General features: G+C 37.6%; 1 protein-coding gene across 13 annotated transcripts in view; it reads left to right on the top strand.

Moving 5' to 3' along the window:
- MAGI2 (membrane associated guanylate kinase, WW and PDZ domain containing 2) overlaps positions 1 to 20,517 on the top strand; it is a 1,443,575-nt gene that overhangs the window by 866,815 nt on the left and 556,243 nt on the right. The gene's annotated exons all lie outside the window — the stretch shown is intronic.

Raw genomic sequence — 20,517 nt, 5'->3', positions numbered from 1 at the left:
CCTTTGTTGTATCTTTATTGTTTTCTTTCAAATGCTCCATCATATAATATGTTCAATAAAATTGCTTATTTTTTTCAAATACTGCCCTTTTAGGGCCTTCTATCCCCTTGCTCTAATCACATCTATGGCTGCTTTTGTGCTAACCCAGGAGAGCAGAGCAGTTGGGACAAATACTGAATGGCCTACAGAGCTTGCACTATTTGCTCTCTGGTCCTTTACAAAAAAAAAAAATAGTCTACTATTTACTCTCTGGTCCTTTACGGAAAATAATGTTTGCTGACTCCTGGTCCTGGCGCTCTGAAATATCACAACAATACCTATATAGAGAATACTTTTTAAAAATATATTTGTTTCAGATATGCAATGAAATCTCTCCATTTGAAGATGTGCTTTTAGCACCGGAAAGTGCTATATTTAAAACATTTCTTTGCAACTTTCTTTCCTTGTGTTCACTGTTCTGTCTGGAACCCCTGTTAGTGAGATGTGATCTTTCTGGACTAATCCTCTGAGTCACCTGTCCTCCCTCATATTTCTTTTCTCTTTATCCCTTCACTCCTCAATATAAGGAATTTCCTTGTTCTTATCACACAACTCTTTAATAAAATGTCTTTACATTTTTTCCATCAGATTTTTAAAAAAAGTTTTCAAGAGTCTTCTCTTATGCTGCAGCTTTTATTGTTTGTAACATCTTGCTCTTCTAATATTTTTGTGACTGATTCTTATGTTCTTATCTTGGTCTTTCCCTTTTATGTTTTAGGTTTTTATGAAAAGAAGGTTTATTCCTTATAGCCTATTTACATTTAGGAATGAAGCAATAGAGACATTGACTGTGATCTCTGTGTACACGTTGATGGCCTCATTTTAGGGAGAGTGGGTGAGGAGCCAGACTCAATTTTTCAAGTCCCAGATGCTTCCATTAGGAGCGGTTTACCCATATTCCAACTCGGAGACTACCTTCCTAATTCTGATCAGGGAAGCCTGTTTATTTGTTTGTTTCCTTAGCTAGAGGCTACGTGGATGTTAGGGCTCCGCCATTGGTATCATATATCATCCTGACCTCATTTACACAGTGTCTCTGAGTCCCAAGCCTCTGGTGTTCTGTGGAATAGAGTACTCCCCCCACCTCCAGCTTGGATTCATCCCTTTCTCAATATATTCTTGTCTACAGCTAGATGTGGCTACATTAGATACCACTGCATCAATTTCACCTTCAGTATTTTAATGAGATCTCTAACCCGCTCTTGTTTATTGCTGTAGGTTAAAAGCTTTTATAATCCCTTGTGGCTTTCTCAATGAGGTCTGTTTCAGGAAGGAGAAGAGATATAGTCAATATGACTTCTTGAAATAGAATTGCTGGATCTCTCTTGATAATCATGTAAAATCTCCCAAAGCATTTCCTATGTGCTGCTCTCATGGTATTTATTTCTTTCTTCCTCGTGTTCATTTATTCATATACATATTTTATTTCCTCTCTAGACCATAATCTCTTTGGAGTTTAGATAAATCTAGGCATGTATAGTACTCTCTTTAATAATATTTGTCAAAGGAATAAATTAATAAATATAGAGAGGAACGTCAGAGGGAGGAGTCTCTGACAGAGACTGCTATTTGGCTAGTGTATTGCGATCTAAGTACCATTCATCTTTACCTTTTTTCTCAGAAATAAAAGTGACCCCAAATCCTAGCAATATCCCCACCTTTGGAACTACTTTAGGGAAAGGAAAGTAAATTACATTGCTCCAATAGGGTATCTCAAGAGTTTTCTTTATTTTATATGGTTAACCTGTAGTAGAATCAGTCACCACAGTTTTTCCCCTTTGGTTTAAGTACCACACAGACCAATACAAAAGGTATTTCCTAGAGGAAAGAGAGAAAAGGTAAGTGGCTTGAATGGTTTTCCTGTGGCTTCTACAGTGACAACCCACGTGACTAGCAAAAAGCATTTGTACTGATTTTAGTTATAAGGAAAACCAACCATGATAAGCAATAGGAACATTGATTTTTAGGTGTACTTATCTGGTCTTTCCCTTTTATGTTTTAGGTTTTTATATTTTAGTTTATTCACAGCCAGCACACCTACATTGCTATTCCACAAATGCCTGAAGCTAAATGTGAAAAATTTTCCCAGTGTCCTGGGATCACCAAGGGACAAAGCTGTGGAATTTGTAAAGATGACCCAAGCTCCTGGAGTTATGCCAGTCACCCTTGATGAGACTGGAGATCAGCTCCAGGACCAAACTGTTCTTTTGAAACCCTCCACACCAGAGGTCACAAGAAGCCAATCTCCTAGCATGGAGAAGAAGGCAGAATTAGCGTTCCAGTGCACTCAGCTCCTCAGTGACTTGTGCTTGGATGGCTGAAGCTTCAAATTGCTATGCTAAATACATCAAGTAATTCACATAGGTAATAAATTTAGGAACACAACAGTCTTCCTGCAAAACTACTCCCTCTTCTGCCTCTCCCTAAGAAAGAAAAATATCATTTCAACTTTGTCTTCTCTCTTTAAATTGTTCATCATTGCTTTAGGGTACACAAGCAAATGTTTGTTTTATTCCTGATCTCAATTTACACTGTTTTCTGAACTCCAGTTTCATAGCAGTTTGTCAATATTATCTTTCCAAAGGAACCAAGCAAACTGCCAGAATGCATTTCTAATGGCCTCCTGGTGGTAATTAAAATGTCATTTATGAAATAATAACCTGCTTGTTGTACCTGACTTGAAGTAACTGCTCAGTTTTACTTAGACTGCATTACTCTTTCCATATTGAAGACCTATATTTAAAGTAATCAAAGAATGCTATATTTCTTGAAGTGTAATAAAACCCCAGCAAATTTGACATGTACCCTTTCTACCATGGCTACGTGCATGGAGCATTTACAATGCAATTTAGATCACACCTGGTATCACTTCTCGGCCTTTTGGCTAAGATCAAGTGTAGATCACACCTGGTATCTTTAGGGCTCTATTCTTCCCTGCCACACCTCTCACTCAGGGAATTAGGGTCGGAAAGCAGATTCAACAAATTATCTTAATATGACCATCAGGAAAATCTCCTCATCCTAATCATAGAGTGGAGTGGTAATATAGGATAGCAGTTGTTTGAGAGGAAATATGGCATAGCAGTTATGTGCATAGACTCCAGAGCCAGGCTGGCTGGGTCCAAATCCCAAATCCATCACTTATCAACCATGTACATTCTGGACAAGCTGTTTAGCTTCTCTGTGTTCAGTTTATCTGCAAGATGTTGAGAATGGTACCTCCCTCACTGGGGTTTTGTGAGTTAATTTATGTAAAATTCTTACATTAGTTAGTGCCTGCCACATAATCAGCACTGTGTAAGTGTGAAACATGATGGTGGTGATGGTGATGATGATGATGATGAAATGTAGATTTGCTTGGTGAATTTTTGAGTATCTACTTCAAAACATTTATGGCCAGACCGTAAAATTATCAGGAAATAGCTCTGTGATAGGCTAGGAGTTTGGGAAAACAATAGCAATTCTTTTTGAGATAAACCACATAGGAATCCTGGTTTTAGAAATCACTGGTGTGGCCTTCTGGGCTGAGCCCTTTCCTGATAGTTAAGAAGCTTGGGAGTTCCTACTTGTTCAGTTCCTGACAGTGGGCAAGTCATTTATCCCCTTGAAACTCTATTTCTTTATTTGTAAAATGAAGATAGTGTATTAGATGAATTCGGAGGTGCTTTTCAGCTCTAAAATCCTATCTTTTTAATCAGCTGTTTGTAAATCTGATCACATTTGGAGCACACTGGGAAAAACTTGCCACTTTAAAAAGTACAATGTGACAGCCGGGAAAGTGCTTTATTATGGCAAATTCTCCCTGTTGATTCTAGCTTGTTAATGTGGCTGCTCAAAACCCAAGTTTATTCACAGCCAGCACACCTACATTGCTATTCCACAAATGCCTGAAGCTGGAAGTAAGAGGCTCTGATAGGAGCTCAGCCAGTCATCTGCACCAAGCTCACAGTCCTCTCTGGGTTAGGCAGGAATGCACCTGAGTGGTGCAAGTTGTTTGAGACTGACTTGGCAGCCTTCACTCTCGGAAGGTTGCCTGGTTTCTAACTTCCATTTGCACATATGTTATCTGCCTCTGCCTCCTACTGAACAGCCATCTACCCCTCCCCCTGCCACACACTGGCTTGTAATAACTATGCATATTTCACATCACCCAAAGGATTTTGAAGTTATTAATTATATTAAATTGTCTCCTGGGGAGAACCCATACACATACACACCAATTCATGCTTTGAAGGTAAACATTAAATTTTTCTGTGCCAAAGAAAATGAAAAGGGAAGAAATACGATAATTGAGATGAAATCTTCCTCCAGTTAATTGTCACATAACAAAGATGATAATTAAAGTGTCGGGTGGAGAGAAAAGAGGGCTAACGTTGAACAAGCACCTATTCTGGGAGACCTGTGACACTCGATGTTGTTCAGCAATGTTCTATTTCATCATTAGGGGATATGCATTGTATTCCCTACTTTACTTTTTTTCCCAAAAAGTTTCACGAAGATTCCTTGTCTAGAGTCACACACAGCCAGTAAACAGCTGGCATTCTGGAATGTGACATTACCAGAGGACACTTCACTATGCTTTCTGGAGGTCTTCAAGACATCCATCTTGTAATTCTTTTAAATTCCATTTTGTTCATCTGTAACCAATGTAATGAATACCCATTTTATTTATACCTTTATGAACATACGATTATAAATTCTGAATCTTTATAAGAAGAGATGTCATATTTGTTGGTAAAATTCCTTGAATTTACCATATTCTTATGATTTAAGGTTGGAGAAAGGTTTTATGTGCTACGGCCGAGTATTTGCTCTCTACAGTTGGAATCCAGACAAAATGTGGAGGATGATACATGACATTAGCCAGTAAAATGTAATCAAATGGCACGAGCGTCATCTACTGGTTGGGTTGTCCCACCTCAGAAACACTCAGTTGGACTGTATAAAGTGATTAAATTTTGTTTGCAAATGCAATCCAGAAAAATATATCCACTTCAGATACCTTTTTAAAAAACAATAACTGAAATAGATACTATTAACTAGAAATCTACAGACAAATAGGACAAAATGAACCACATTTTTTTAATGAACTGCATTTAGATGAATAAGTTAACTTAAATATAACTAGCAATTTGCAAACAACAAATAGCTGTAAGTGCTCTGTGATTCTTTGGTAGCTTCCCCTCACTCCTCATTAGACAGTGATGAAAGCCCTGGTAAAAATTCTTAGCCAGAACACCCATTAGGGTGACTATTATCAAAAGAGAAAAAAAGGGGGGATAAGGAAAGGAAAAATAATAAGGTGAGGGTATGGAGAAGTTGGAACTCTTGTACATTTCTGGTGAGAATATAAAATGGTGCAGCTGCTATGGAAAACAGTATAGTGGTTCCTCAAAATATCAAAAATAGAACTGTCAAACAATCCAGCAATTTCACTTCTGGGTATATACCCAAAAAAATTGAAAGCAGAATTTTGAAGAGACATTTGTAAAACCCCCATGTTCATAGCAGCATTATTTACAATAGCCAAAAGGTGGAAGCAACCCAAATGTTCATCAATGAATGAACAGATAAACAAAATGTGGTATATACATACAATGGAATATTGTTCAGCCTTAAAAAAGTAAGGAAATTCTGAAAAATGCTACAACATGGATGAACATTGAAGACATTATACTTAGTGAAATAGGCGAGTCACAAAAGGACAAATACTGTATGATTCTACTTATGTCAACTACGTAGAGTGGTCAGATTCATAGACAGAATATAGAAGGGTGGTTGTGAGGACTGCAGGGAGAGAAGAATGGAGAGTTCTGGTTTGATTCGTATAGTTTGAGTCTGGGAAGATGAAGAAGGTTCTGGAGATGGGTGGTGGTGATGGTTGCACAACAATGGGAGTGTACTTAATGTCACTGAATATTATACTTAAAAACAATATGGCAAATGCTTTGTTATGCATATTTTATCATCTGAAAAAAAGGTGGAAGTTGGGCAGGAGAGAAGAACATAACAGATTGTGTTAGTTCAGTCTGCCTTATTGCCCAGACTAGAATTTACCCATGTTAAAACTTTGAGCCTTTTCTTCTTCTTATATAAAATGTTAATCATAGGGAGAGAATCACAGTTATTTGAAAGGATCAAATAAATTCTTAGATGTTATGGGTGGGGGTGTTTGGGGGGGACTCTTAGCTGGAACTCCTGCTCTAAGTCCACAGTCTTTTCTACTTTTCTAGTTATCACAGCTAAGCTAGCCAAAGTTCCTTCCTTGTCAGTTCTGAGACACTAATTGCATAGAGTTCTTCAGTTATCCAGAGAGGGAGGAAACTGACATTGCTGAATGCTGAAGATGTGCAAGTGTTGCAACAATGATCTACTTACACAATCTCTCAGCTGTAGAGCACGCTACGCTATTCCCATTTTGCTAATCAGGTAACAGGTTGAGAAAGACAACCATGATTATACAATTTGGTGCACTCGGTCATCATTTAATGCAGGTAATACAGCCAATATATGAGTCTACTTTGTCTACTTAAAATAGAAAGGAGAGGGTAAAGGAGACAGAATGTTATCACGAATTGAGCTCCTGTGGTGTATTGATTACTGGTTCAGATTTCCCAGACTCGCCATTCTCTGGGGATCATCTACATGATCTCCATAAAGGTGATCATCTTCATGAAGTTAGCAGTTGCTTACATCTGATCATGCAAGACTGTAAAGTAACCCCACCCTCTCAGTTCCCTTTCATGTATTCCCATTCCCTTCCCAAAGTATTTCTGATATGTGGTGTCACATCTATGCTCTCCAACCAGTGAAGTCAGCTATAGGGTACCTGCTAGACATAATGCTGCCATTGCTTCCCCTGGGCACCTCTTGTTATCACTGCCATTGTCTTTGCTGTTTGTCTTCCAGCTGCCATGGCACTACCAGCCACCAGCCACCCTTCACAGGTGCTGCTCTCTCAGCTGCACATTGCCACTGGTTTTAAATACCCCTTCTTCTTTCACTAGGTGCCACAGTCCCCCAGGTACCTATGCTGCTGCCATTTCCACTTTCAACTACGTATCAGGCAGAGACACCTTATCTCATCTCAGTCTCAGGTACAGACTGCAGTTCTTCTTGGGTACAGTCACTATTGCACTGGAACCTTCAGATACCTGAGTATGATGGTCAGTGCCTATTTGGAAGAGAAAAATTTTTCTTCTATTCGGATAACACTTGTAAGATGAGTACCAAAGTGAAGTTACCTGTGTCTCGAAGTCTAACACAATTTTAGTGAGAGCACCTTTTCAGGATGTATTCACAGTGCTCTGTCTCCCTAAATTGCAGAAATGAATTTAGGGAGCTGACCCACAATAGATTTGAATGGCAGGCCAAACTATATATACAAAAATCATTCCTCCCTACTGACTTTGAGACTATTACCAGCTCAAAGTAATTCTTCCTTCTGAAGTTTGTTTTCTGGAACCCCTTTTATCCTATGTGAAAATAGTATCCTGAGTAGCCTACTTCACCATTTCATCAGACTTTTTCAAACATCTTTAAATCCTAGTAGCAGGCACAGATTAGGCCTCACCTGGATATCCTACTACAAAATTTCAGTCTCATTTAAATCCTACAAAACCCCTGTGAGGTACATATTATTATCTTCATTTTATAGATAAGGAAATTGAGTGGCTAAGTAACTTGCCATTAAACAGCTAAGCCATTAACATTAAACATTAAAACAGCTAGTTAGTGGTAGAATCAGGATTTGAGCCAAGGTCTGGCTGATATCCAAAGCCCAGTCACTTTATCACCACCCCCTGCCATACCTCCCAAGCTCAGTGCAGGGCTTATAAGGTGCCAGCCACCTTCTTCAATCACACAGCTCAGCAGCAGTATTTCTCAAGCCTGCTACTGCCCCTGAATTACAACTGCATTAGGTCTAGGTTGCACTTGGTCTTCATCACACATATGTTTCGTGTGCTCGGCACTGTGCTGATGCCATGCAGAAAGCTTTTAACATCTTCATCATTTCATGTAGGAAAGTAGTATTTTCCTGAGTGCTGATTAGAAAACTCCATTAGTCTAACGTCTTTGTTTCTTTTTTTTTTTTTTTTTTTTCTGAGACGGAGTCTCACTCTGTCACCCAGGCTGGAATGCAGTGGTACGATCTTGGCTCACTGCAACCTCCGCCTCTCAAGTTCAAGTGATTCTTCTGCCTCAGCTTCCTGAGTAGCTGGGATTACAGGCGCCTGCCACCATGCCCGACTACTTTTTGTATTTTTAGTAGAGACAGGGTTTCACCATATTGACCAGGCTGGTCTCGAACTCTTGACCTTGTGGTCTGCTTGCCTCTGCCTCCCAAAGTCCTGGGATTACAGGCGTGAGCCACCATGCCCGGCCCCAGTGTCCTTTCTTAAGGTTGACTCCCGCTCTGAGCTAGTACTCTGAAGTTTAAATGTTTATTGTTGTTTGATTTGGTTTGGTCTTTTCCCATCACACATGGGTTACATAAGCTTCTTATAAAACTGCTTAGTGACTGACCTCTGCTATTTAGAAGCACTTGTGTAATTTATTCTAGAAGGGTATTTGAGCTCAATGCAGAGGGTGACAATGAAGAAGGTGAAATTGTCTCCATTTGGCTTCCCCTGAATTCTCCATTATAAGGGCTCAATTACCATAGACAAGAGAAATGAAACTGACTTTTAGGTTATCATCTCATTCTCCCCTGCCAATACATGATTGTTCTCTTCAGTACTGTCTAGAATATTACTGATTCTAATTATAAATCAATCAAGCAACAGGTCTTCATTTACAGTATTCCCCAAAAGCATAATATCATTACTGTCACCCATTTTGGCTACTGCTTGAAGTATTCAGCTTGGATCTAACCTTGTCCTTCACTTTGTTCTCTTACTGACATTTCTACAGAGATGTGTTTACAGTTTCTTGATCTATTTTGGGGGAAATTTTTGTTTTTATTCACTTCTAAAACATATATTTTCATAATTTTTTAATTTTTATTTATTTTTATTTTTTATTTTTAGACGGAGTCTCGCTCTGTCGCCCAGGCTGGAGTGCAGTGGCATGATCTCGGCTCACCGCAACCTCTGCCTCCCGGGTTCACGCGATTCACCTTCCTCAGCCTCTCAAGTAGCTGGGACCACAGGCGCCCGCCACCACGCCCAGCTAATTTTTTTTATTTTTTAGTAGAGACGGGGTTTCACCATGTTAGCCAGGATGGTCTTGATCTCCTGACCTCGTGATCCGCCCGCCTCGGCCTCCCAAAGTGCTGGGATTACAGGCCCAGCCTATTTTCATAATTTTTAAGGGGTGAGAGAGGCTTATGTTTACTCTGTCAAGGCTCAGTTCTTTTTTATATGTGTTTTGTTATAAAGTGTGTTAGCAAGTCATTTCAAGGTGGATTATTAATAAATAATCCCTAGTCTTTCTCTATACTCACACTTCCTCCGTGTTGACTTGAGTGATATCTGACATTAACTTAGAATTTTCACTTATAATAAAAGAATCACAGAATTTTAAATCTGGGAAAAGGTAAGCAGCAACTAATTTAGGGGTAGCTGTTGAAAATACTTTGACGAATAAGGAAACTGAGGCTCTTATATTTTAAGTGGCTTCCCAAAGCTCAATGAGTTAATGGCAGGGCTATATTTGGAAACATAGGTCTTTCTAAAGTATTAAATCAGGTAAGGTGGGTGTATTTTCTATTCCTCTTCCAAAACCAAACAATGTAACTGGTCCCATTTTTCTAGAGGAGTCTATGTTATAATTAACTTAATGCTAGCTGCTGTAACAAATGTGTCCTGAAATCATAGTGTTAAGAAAATATGTTTTAACCCAATAAAAATGTATTTATTGCTCAAGCAACAGTCAAATGCAGGTGCTTCTGGTAGGTAGCTGTCTTTCAAGGGTTCATTCAGGCATCAGATTCCTTCATATTGCCTCTTGGCACATGGCTCCTAACTGGAATTGTCTCCCTTTGGCTGTCAGGGAAAAGGGTAAAGGATGGTCTAGGAAATTGCTATGACTTAGGCCTGGAAATCACATATATCACTTCCATAAACATTTCATTTCCAAAGTATGCTTTGGTGCAATTCCAGGTGCAATTGTTCCCTTCTTTTATATTGCATAACAATTTTACAGATCTCAGTTGGTGACTTTCTGTTCAGTGAGGACAGGAATATCCAGATCTAATGTTTTTCAACCACAGATGTTTCCCATTCTCCTTCACTTCCCACGTGGTTGCTCTTAGACTCCTTTCGTGCCTTATACCTGAAGACTGGTTGAGGGGCATGGTTACATGTCACATTTTTAAAACCAAGCCATTTTCAAAAATCAGTTTACTCTGCTGAACTAAGCAGAAAACTGCTTTTGCTACCTGATGGGGTTCAGGACACACTACTCAAAAACATGGTACCTTTGCATCTGAGAAAACAACAGAAGCAGGAAAGTCACTCTCATCACCCCCTTACCCCTTTTCTGCTAAAGCAAGTTATAAAACCTAGGAAGGAGTTCCTGACCTTCCCCTAAAGCAGGTCCTAAGATCCTCATGTAAGAGGTGCTCTCCATATACCCAGAGGAAAGGAATGTCCTTACTTCTGAAGGCACAAGAACACAGAGGAGAATCTTAACAAACAGGCCTTACTAAGTTCCTCCTAGTTTATTGCTATTAGATCATATTCCCTTTGCCCAATCACACCTCTCCACAACAATCCTCTTCTTCATTTAACAGAAAAAAAATGCACAGGTTTTCCTTGTTCTTTGGGTCTTCATTTCCTTATGTAAGCTTCTGCATCATCCAAAACTTAACCAAATTTGTATGCTTTCTCTCTTAATCTGTCTTTTATTACAGGGGCTTCAATGATAATCCTAGCAATGAGAGAGAAAGATATTTCTTTCCCCCTACTTACCTAATCATGTAAATATGGGAAGGAAGTTCATTTTTGTGTTATTTCAAGTAGTGTGTGATTTTTCTCTAGAAAATAAAATGTGTGAAGTTACTGCTCTTAAAGAGTTGCTCTTGTCTCTACCCTCCCTACTGCTGATTTACAGTCAAAGTTCTAACCATATACTGCTATGCATGTCTATACCCACCCTGGTGGTATTAAACTACTGGAAAGCATGGACCTTGAATGGATAAAAATGAATACTAATGGCAGTGATGGCATATGTATATGTATAAAATGGCCCTGATAGCATCAAGAAGCAACTCCCTTGGAGAGAAGCAAGAGGTAGGTCTTTGCTTCCTTTGGTTGAAGAAGGCCAGACACCCTTGAGGGGAGCAGTTGTAGTCAAGGTGCTTATGCATATCCTCCCTCCCCCAAGCCTGGGCCTGCAGCTCTTCCTCAGAGTCTCTGAGCAGATATTTCTGCTGGCACTCACCAAGTGTTGTTAGCTAATACTGACTTTTTTCAAATGGTATAATTACATCTCTCTGTGTTTCCTTGAGAATTTTATTGAAAAGTAGAAGCTGAAATTATGCATCCCTAGTCACTCACCATCATAATTCAAAAAGACTATAAATGAGAACTAAATTATTTATATGGCATTAAATTCAAAATTCTATTGAAATTAGATCTGTCGTCATCTGCATTTGTGAGGTCATTATCTTGATTGGGATGGGGAAGGGTGTGGGATGTTTGTCTACTCAATAGACCCAGACAGGACAGACAGAACTTTATGTTTTTGTTTAAAAATAATTTCAAATCAAGAATGAATAATATGACTAAAATTTGTCCTCATCAAATGTTGGATAGAAATAGATAAAACTCATTCTCTTTAGTCTTTCTGATCTGAATGGACTATACGTAGGCATCAGAATTCACTTAAGATTCCTACAGAGTACTTTGAGAGTCATTTGCTGAACTAGCTCAAGTTTTTTCTAACTAGGTTTGGCTGGCTATGGATGATCATGAGGAAGTTGAATCACTTCCAATTTTGTATCTATGGATTATGTTAAAATTTAATGTTCTGAAACCTGCATGTGCCCCAGTTGGGATGAGGTATCATGATTCTTCTTATGCCTGACCAGTCTGTGTAGATTGCACTGTACAATACACATCAACAGGAAATAATCATCAGATAACATTTGTGAGTTGTTCTACATGGATTGTACATGTGACTGAACATGTACATCATTACCTTGTTTAGAAGAACCTATTGTCCTTTTCAAGAACTGTAACACAGAGGGCCAGTCATCATTTTCCCCTTGATTTTCTTTTAATCCATTGATATTCCTCTCTTAAATGGGTACATGATAATATTGCTCTGTACTGTCAAATTCTTTTTAAGTTAGCATGTGTGTTTTTTATCTATCTTATTAATTTTTAAATTTCAAAGGGAAAAATAATTTCCCTTATTTTTGAGGAGCATCTCATCGTAAAATTCACACATACATATTCACATATACATAAACACATTACATGCACCATATTATAAAAAAAGTTACTTCAAAAAGTTTCATTCTAAGTTACATTTTATAAATTGTTTGGTTGAGAATATCTCTGGCAGTTCCATCAGTTCATTCATTCAGTTGCAAGTCTAAGTATATGCCAGGTGTACAATATTGGATATTAGAGATCAATAGACGAGTAGTTGGTCGCTGCAGTCAAATATCATAATCAAGTTGGAAACAGACAAGTGGGTAGTTTAGACTAGTGTAGGGAAGAGTAACCCCCATCGGTTGTTAGTTAGAATGGATCCCTGTAAGAAAAAAATAGATTAACAAGAGAAAAGCAGAAGTTTATTAACATGAATATTTTATATATACGTGGGAGACAGGAAATAAAGTAGTTCTCCTAGAAGTGGCTTATATAGCATCTTCAACTAAGAATAGAATAGTAAATTTTTAAAGAAATGGCAAGACAAAGGAAAAGACTCTGAGTCTCTAGGGGAAGCAACTTGTGAAAAGGCAATAATGGCATAAAAAGGCTAGTTAGTGAAGCTTGTTAACGCGGATTCCTCTGGTACCATCTCCAGGTCAATAAGGGTCTAAAATTGTCTTCAGTGGTTAATCTTTGTTCTCCCTGGTAGAAGGGGAGGTGGGATACCTTTTGTTTTTGTAAATCTGTATCCTGCTTTTAGGTAAATGGAAGGCAAAGAGCTTTCCTGCCTCTGCTGCTTCTTGTTTGTCTTCAGCTCAACACTCCTTCATATTTTGGGGAGGTATATCCTGGTCTCCCACACTACTCATCCATCCATTCATTGTATTCATTCACCCATCTGATATGTATTTAGCACCTTCTCTAGGTCAGTCACTGTTAGTTACTGGAATATAGCTGTGAATAAGATTAGTGCTCCCAGCTTGCACTCCTCAAACTTGGTCCAAATAAAGTCTCTACGTGTTTTAATTTTGCCTCAGTTTTGTTTTTTGTCGTTGCTTTTTATTTTTCCTTTAAGTATCATGGAGCTTATAGTCTAGCAGGAAGATGGGATGTGATTGTGGCTGTACCTGAGGAAAGCTTCACAAAGGAGTGAGCCACACAGATGAGACTTATGGGAATAGAAGGCTGACTGTAGAACCCCCGGTGAGGGTTTTCCAGGCAGTGGGACTCACAATGGAGACAAAAAGTGATTGGGAAAAGCTTCCAGAAAACCAAATATTTAAATATCCAACAAAGGGGTCGAGGGTATTGTGGGGAAAGGAGAAGTTTCTTTGAAGGCCTGGGAGTATTTTGCTTTGTTCAGGCATCAGGTCAACCCCGAGGGATAATGCCCTGGCCTCCATTGAGAGTCATGAACAGTGGTTAATGAGCTTATTAGCAATTCAAATAGAGGAATACAAGGTGTTAACACTCTCACATCCACAGCTCTAGAAGCTTACAGTGTGACAGTGCATTCAATTTAGAATCTTCAAAGCAGTCCTCTTTCTTCCTTTCTCTTTCCCTTCCTTTTTGTATCTTCTATTTCTCTCTGTATATATCCTCCATAATTCTAGTTAGCTTTAGAGAAGGATAAAAATAAAAAATAATCCTCCATTTTTTATTCTCACTCCTCAGTTCTTCCTCTTTTGTCTTTTTCATTTACCCTTTCTTATTTTTTTTTACTTTTATGTTTTTTCCATTTATTCTTTTTTCTATGTTTTATCTCTTTATGCACCCATTTTCCCTGTCCACACAACTATGTTTAACATACTGATGGGTTTACATTGGTTTCCATTTGCTCTATGTAATATACATGTACTATGTACTTTGTCCTTTATTATATGTAATATTTTCATCTTCATAGCTCTCTCTCAAAAAAATAAAAAATATAAAGCTTTTCTTCCATAGGGTTCTTACATTCTCAGGCTCCTCTTTCTTGGTATTTATGGATTTTGAGGTTTTTTATTCTTAAATACAACCAGAATAAAAGATTAGTAACCTATATAAACATGTTTTATGATCATCCAAAAAATATACTTACATCCTGCCAAATTTTCCCTACTTAAAATGAAAACCAATAAAATATACAAATATAGAGAATACAATTGAAGGTCTCTTTTTTTTTTTGGTCTTTTTTCACAGTGATAACTGGTTTTCATATTAATGAACCCCAAAACAAGAATAAAAATATCTCCTCTGAATAACTTCAGTTTAAATTTTTTGTTATGAAATCTAATTTTTAATTAAATTCTTCTAATTAAGGAAATATTACATGATCAGTGTCAGGCCTCTGAGCCCAAGCTAAGCCATCATATCCCCTGTGACCTGCACGTACACATCCAGATCGCCAGTTTCTGCCTTAACTGATGACATTCCACCACAAAAGAAGTGAAAATGGCCTGTTCCTGCCTTAACTGATGACATTGTCTTGTGAAATTCCTTCTCCTGACTCATCCTGGCTCAAAAGCTCCCCCACTGAGTACCTTGTGACCCCCCACTCCTGCCCGCCAGAGAACAACCCCCCTTTTTCCTTTACCTACCCAAATCCTATAAAACAGCCCCACCCCTATCTCCCTTCGCTGACTCTCTTTTCGGACTCAGCCCACCTGCACCCAGGTGAAATAAACAGCTTTATTGCTCACACTGTTATGCCCAGACCGTTAGTTCCCCAAAGAAGACCACCAGAGTCCAGAGTCAAAGCCAAGCGGCAAGGATCTTTACTACAAGTTCGAACCTGGTCCCTCCATTCCACAGCATACAAGAGGGCCCTGAACAATGCGAGTGTTTGCTTTTTATAGCCTGAAAGTTACAGGGGAACAAAGGAATTCTTTTGGTTCCCGCTCTTTCAGTAAAACTTTGAACGGCTGTCTCCTTATCGGAGACTTTCCTGGTGGTGTTTGTACTGGGCTCAGGAAGTTTGAGAGATATATGGCGATATGTGGTGGGATGGGAGGATGGGATGTGTTTGTACTGGGCTTGTTTGTTTTGAGCCCGGGGCTGAGGAATGTGCCCGGCTCCTTTCAACACAAAGCCTGTTTGGTGGTCTCTTCACACGGACACGCATGAAAATCAGCATAATTTCTAAAATGTAATGAAAACAGTCAAAATGCTCATAAAACAATTCAACCTTTATGATATTGCTTATTTCAAATATATAACAATAACATATTGCTGACTCATATTAATCTTTTAATTCAATTAGGACCCCATACCTTATATGTTGTTGTTTTCATTTTTGAACAGAGATATGAATTTTCATATTTATAGCTTTCCTGTGCTTTAGAATTACTTTTATCACCTCATTTTATTTTAGAATTTTAGTTATTTTCCATAAAATTAGTAGCACCTATTTAAGTTTTGCCTGTATATTTATTATTTCCAAATTAGTGAAATAAAATAATGCAAATAAATTACACAAAAAAATATCCTTTTTCTTTAGAATCTATTATGTAGAAAGCACAGTGTTAAGTATAGAAGAGGAAAGCAATATCCTGTGCATGGCTGACACCCCTATAACAAAGAAGCAGATTGACAAGAGAAAAGCATAACAAATTTGTTTTAACAAAGTTGTGTGGGTTTTTTGTTTTGTTTGCTTGCTTATTTGTTTTAGTAGAGACAGGGCTTAACTATATTGGCCAGACTGGTCTTGAACTCCTGTCTTCAAGTAATACGCCTGCCTCAGACTCCCAAAGTGCTAGGATTACAGGCATGAGCCACTGCACCCAGCCTATTTAAAAAAGTTTTACATGACATGGAAGACTTCAGAAATGGAGACCCAAAGACCCAGGAAAAACTGTACTTTTATGCTAAGTTTGATGAAAGAAGTGAATAGTTGTGGGGAAATGTGACTGGAAAAAAGGGGATGATCTAATGATAATACATTGAAGGAAACCCAGCAAGGCCTGTCTGTTCAGATTTTCCTTGGTGTCTCTGTGTAACATTCCTTCCTCTGTGGTCTTCTGATGGACTTTCAGGAAAAGTAGGTCAGAATGTGACCTTTCTAAATTTTATGGCTTGCTCTGGGAGAGGGGAGTTCTGGTTTATATGACCTGCCTTGGAAGAGAGGAATTCTGGTTTCTATGACGTGCCTTGTGGGAGAAAGGGGAATGACAGACAGGAGGGCCAGAGGCAATCAGAGAGACCTTGCTTCTGAGGCCCTCCCAGTCTCCAATAGATTCAAACATAAAATCTCTTTTAAAATCTCCTCAAAGGAAGTGGTAGATTGTGCATGTCACAATAATACCACAAATGAGTAACCCAGAATGCTAGAGACCAATGTGTCCCAAAAGCCAGTTGAGTAGTCTAGATTCTTGAAAAAGTTCTAAACTGTGACAAAACAAGAAAAAAAAAAAGCATTATAGAGAGGTTTGTTGTTGTTGTTTTTGTTGTTTTTCAGAAATAAAGCCCTTCCTTCTGAATTTACAGAAGTGTTTTCATTCTACTGTTGTGGTAGTTTTCATGAAAACTTTTTATTTTAGAATAGATTTATATTTTATTTAGAATAGATTATATTTATGTACAAAAATAGTACAGAGAGTTTATGTTTAACTTTCATCCAATTTTCTCTGTTATCTTGCATTAGTGTGGTATGTTTGTCATAACTAATAAACCTATGTTGATATATTATTATTAACTGAAGTCCATACATTTCTTTTGTTTTTACCTAATGTTCTTTTACTGTTGCAGAATTTCACCCAGGATACCACATTACATATAATTATTATGTCCCTTAGATTGTGACAATTTCTCAGATTTTCCTTATTTTTGGTGACTCAACAATTTTGAGGAGTATTTGTCAAGTATTTTGTAGAATGACTATCAGTTTGAGTTTGTCTGATGTTTTTCTCATGGTTAGTCTGGGTTATGGGTTTGGGAGAAAAAGATCATAGAGATAAAGTGCCATTCTCATCATTTTATGAAAGGGATGTGTGATCAACGCGACTTATCACTATCGATATTAAGCTTCATCATGTAACTGAGTGATGCTTGTGGGGTTTCTTTATCGTAAGGTGATTTCCCCCACACTCTACCCCCTTTCATTTATGTAGTCCTTGGAAAAAAGTCTCTATGTGCAGCCCACAGTTAAGTAATGGGGATTTATGCTTCTCCTCCTTGATATCTATATACATTATATAACAGCATCTATATACATTAAATAGAATTCTTCTATACAGAAGATTTTTCTATTCTACCTCATTTATTCATTCAATCAATCATTAGGTTGGTGCAAAAAGTAATCATAGTTTTTGCCGTTACTTTCAAACCTAATATTTTATACTTTGGCTATAATCCAATACTTTATTATTTTTTGATTGCTAGTTCCCTAGCTAGTAGCTCCTTTTAAATGGAATGATAGTGATAGTTAATAATTATTTTGTGAGATTTTTTTTTTTAAAATGTGTTTGTTTGTTTAATATCCTTACAGGGCCAAGAAATCTGGCAACCCTGTGTTGTTACTTCAGCTGGAAGAGAGGGACCCAGTGGGCATTCAGTTCTCACTCAATGAAATTAAAAACATTAGAAACTGCGGGTGTAGACAGCAAATGTTTACAGGATGAGGATGAGATGGTTTCTGGCTAAGAAGTTAGGGAGATGACATGGTAGAGAAAGTGGAATTTAAGCATGGTCTTGAATATTTTTTAAAGATAACACTTAATACATTTACAAAAGCTGATTTTTTGAATGATAACTATTCACTGCATACAAAACAGTTATTCACCGTCATCACCTTGCCAATGCCTAACATTTGAAATTGAATTTCAAACCTTCCTGTAATCAACATGTCTCATAACAGTACATTGTAAATGACATTTATCACTTTCCACTTGTGGTGAGGACTATAATTCTATTTTAGAAGAATTCAAATTGGACTAGAATGCTTTCTACTTTAGAAAACTATAGTGGTTGCCAATTGCTTGATTATGTACTCTAATACTTATCCAGCATCAAGATCTAACTATATGTTAAACAAGTCAAGCATTACATTAAGTAGTTCTTAATCAGTTACAATTCCATCCTTATCAGTGGCAATTGTATCTACAATTATGAAAGTCTTGGAGTTAATTTGACATAGTGAACACATGTGTTTAATTTCTGCTTATTCCTGAAACATCACTAAAATGACAGTATACATGGTAAAATATATAAATCCATGCAGAAAAAGAAATGGGCAAGGAATCAGAAGACTGGAGAGGCCAACACATTTTCAGAATCAGGAAAGGGGATGGAGGAATACATCTGACTGATGGGAGCAACAGAAATTGTAATGAAATGTGAAAGCCTGTGGTAAGAAATGCCAGTTAGCAATGTCACCGCCCTCCACCCTGTCACCTTTTCACAGAATCTTGGAAAGTCACGGAAACTGGAGGCACTGGGGCTTGCTGAAGGTGGGGTAAAACCTGGAGCTCAAAAAGGGAACATGGTTGATAGATCAGTTGGCACCAGCATTCCATGTCCACCATATATATCCAACCAACTACCCTTTTTCTTACTCAATCTAGCCAAATGTTAGATGATTATTCTTTGGAGAAATTGGAGAAATATCAATGGAGAAACCAAGGCCACCTGTATACATAGCCATGGGCATACCCAGGGGCAGGGCTTGATGTCAGGCTGAAAATAGGAGGATTAAGGAAAAGTCTGTACTCAGCTCAGATCTCAGGATGCCTATAGCCAGACTGAAACCCTTCATGAAAGAAACTGGAGGATTCTTCTATGGAGAAGGCAAATAGCTCCAGGTACTTGGCAATGGGAACCCTCCAATAAAAACCCAACTCACCATTCAATGTGCAGTGAAACCCATCAGTGGATGAGCCCCACCCACTCACACAGATCATACGATCAAATTTTTTTTTCTAATCCAATTTTAAATGTAAAAGCATATTAAGGATTACCAAATACTGGATGAAGTCTCAAACCCGAAAGACAAAAACCAAAAGGTAAATCCAAAGGAAACAAATAATTGGGAATAAATGAAGGGCTTCAAAGAAGTTGTGTTACTCCGGCCCATTTATCAAGTGACCTGAAAGGCTGCTATTTTTGAATGGGGCCCAGAAGAGGAGAAGGCTCTGCAACAGGTCCAGGCTGCTGCTCTGCCACTTGGGCCATATGACCCAGCAGATGAAATGGTGCTTGATGTGTCAGTGGCAGCCTATATATATATATATATATATATATATATATATATATTTCCAGGATACTATATATATATATATATAGTTCCAGGATACTATATATATATATATATATATATAGTTCCAGGATACTATATATATATATATATATATATATATATATATATATATATATAGTTCCAGGATACTATATATATATATATATACACATATAGTTCCAGGATACTATATATATATATATATATATATATATATATATATATATATATATAGTTCCAGGATACTATATGTATATATATATATATATAGTTTCCAGGATACTATATATATATATATATATATATATATAGTTCCAGGATACTATATATATATATATATATATATAGTTCCAGGATACTATATATATATATATATATATATAGTTCCAGGATACTATATATATATATATATATATATATATAGTTCCAGGATACTATATATATATATATATATATATATAAAAGTTCCAGGGTACGTGTGTGTGTATATATATATATGTATATACACACACATATATATATAGCCTATATATATATATAGGCTATATATATGTGTATGTGTGTATATATATATCTCTCTCCATATGTGTATATATATCTCTCCGTGTGTGTGTGTGTATGTGTGTGTGTATATATATATATACACACACATACATATGCATATATATATCCTATTAGTTCTGTCCCTCTAGTGAACAATGACTAATATAGAAACTTTAAAATCACAAGAATTGGCCAGGCATGGTGGCTCATGCCTGTAATCGTGAGGCCGAGGCAGGCGGATCACCTGAGGTCGAGAGTTCGAGACCAGCCTGACCAACATGGGGAAACCCTGTATCTATTAAAAATACAAAATTAGCGGGGCATGGTGGCACATGCCTGTAATCCCAGCTACTTGGGTGGCTAAGGCAGGAGAATTGCTTGAACCTGGGAGGCGGAGGT

The sequence above is a fragment of the Pan paniscus genome, chromosome 6 (assembly GCF_029289425.2).
Source record: "Pan paniscus chromosome 6, NHGRI_mPanPan1-v2.0_pri, whole genome shotgun sequence".
NCBI classification, from domain to species: Eukaryota; Metazoa; Chordata; class Mammalia; order Primates; family Hominidae; genus Pan; species Pan paniscus.
The sequence above is the reverse complement of the archived record's forward strand: the minus strand, read 5'-3'. Positions and strand labels throughout refer to the sequence as shown.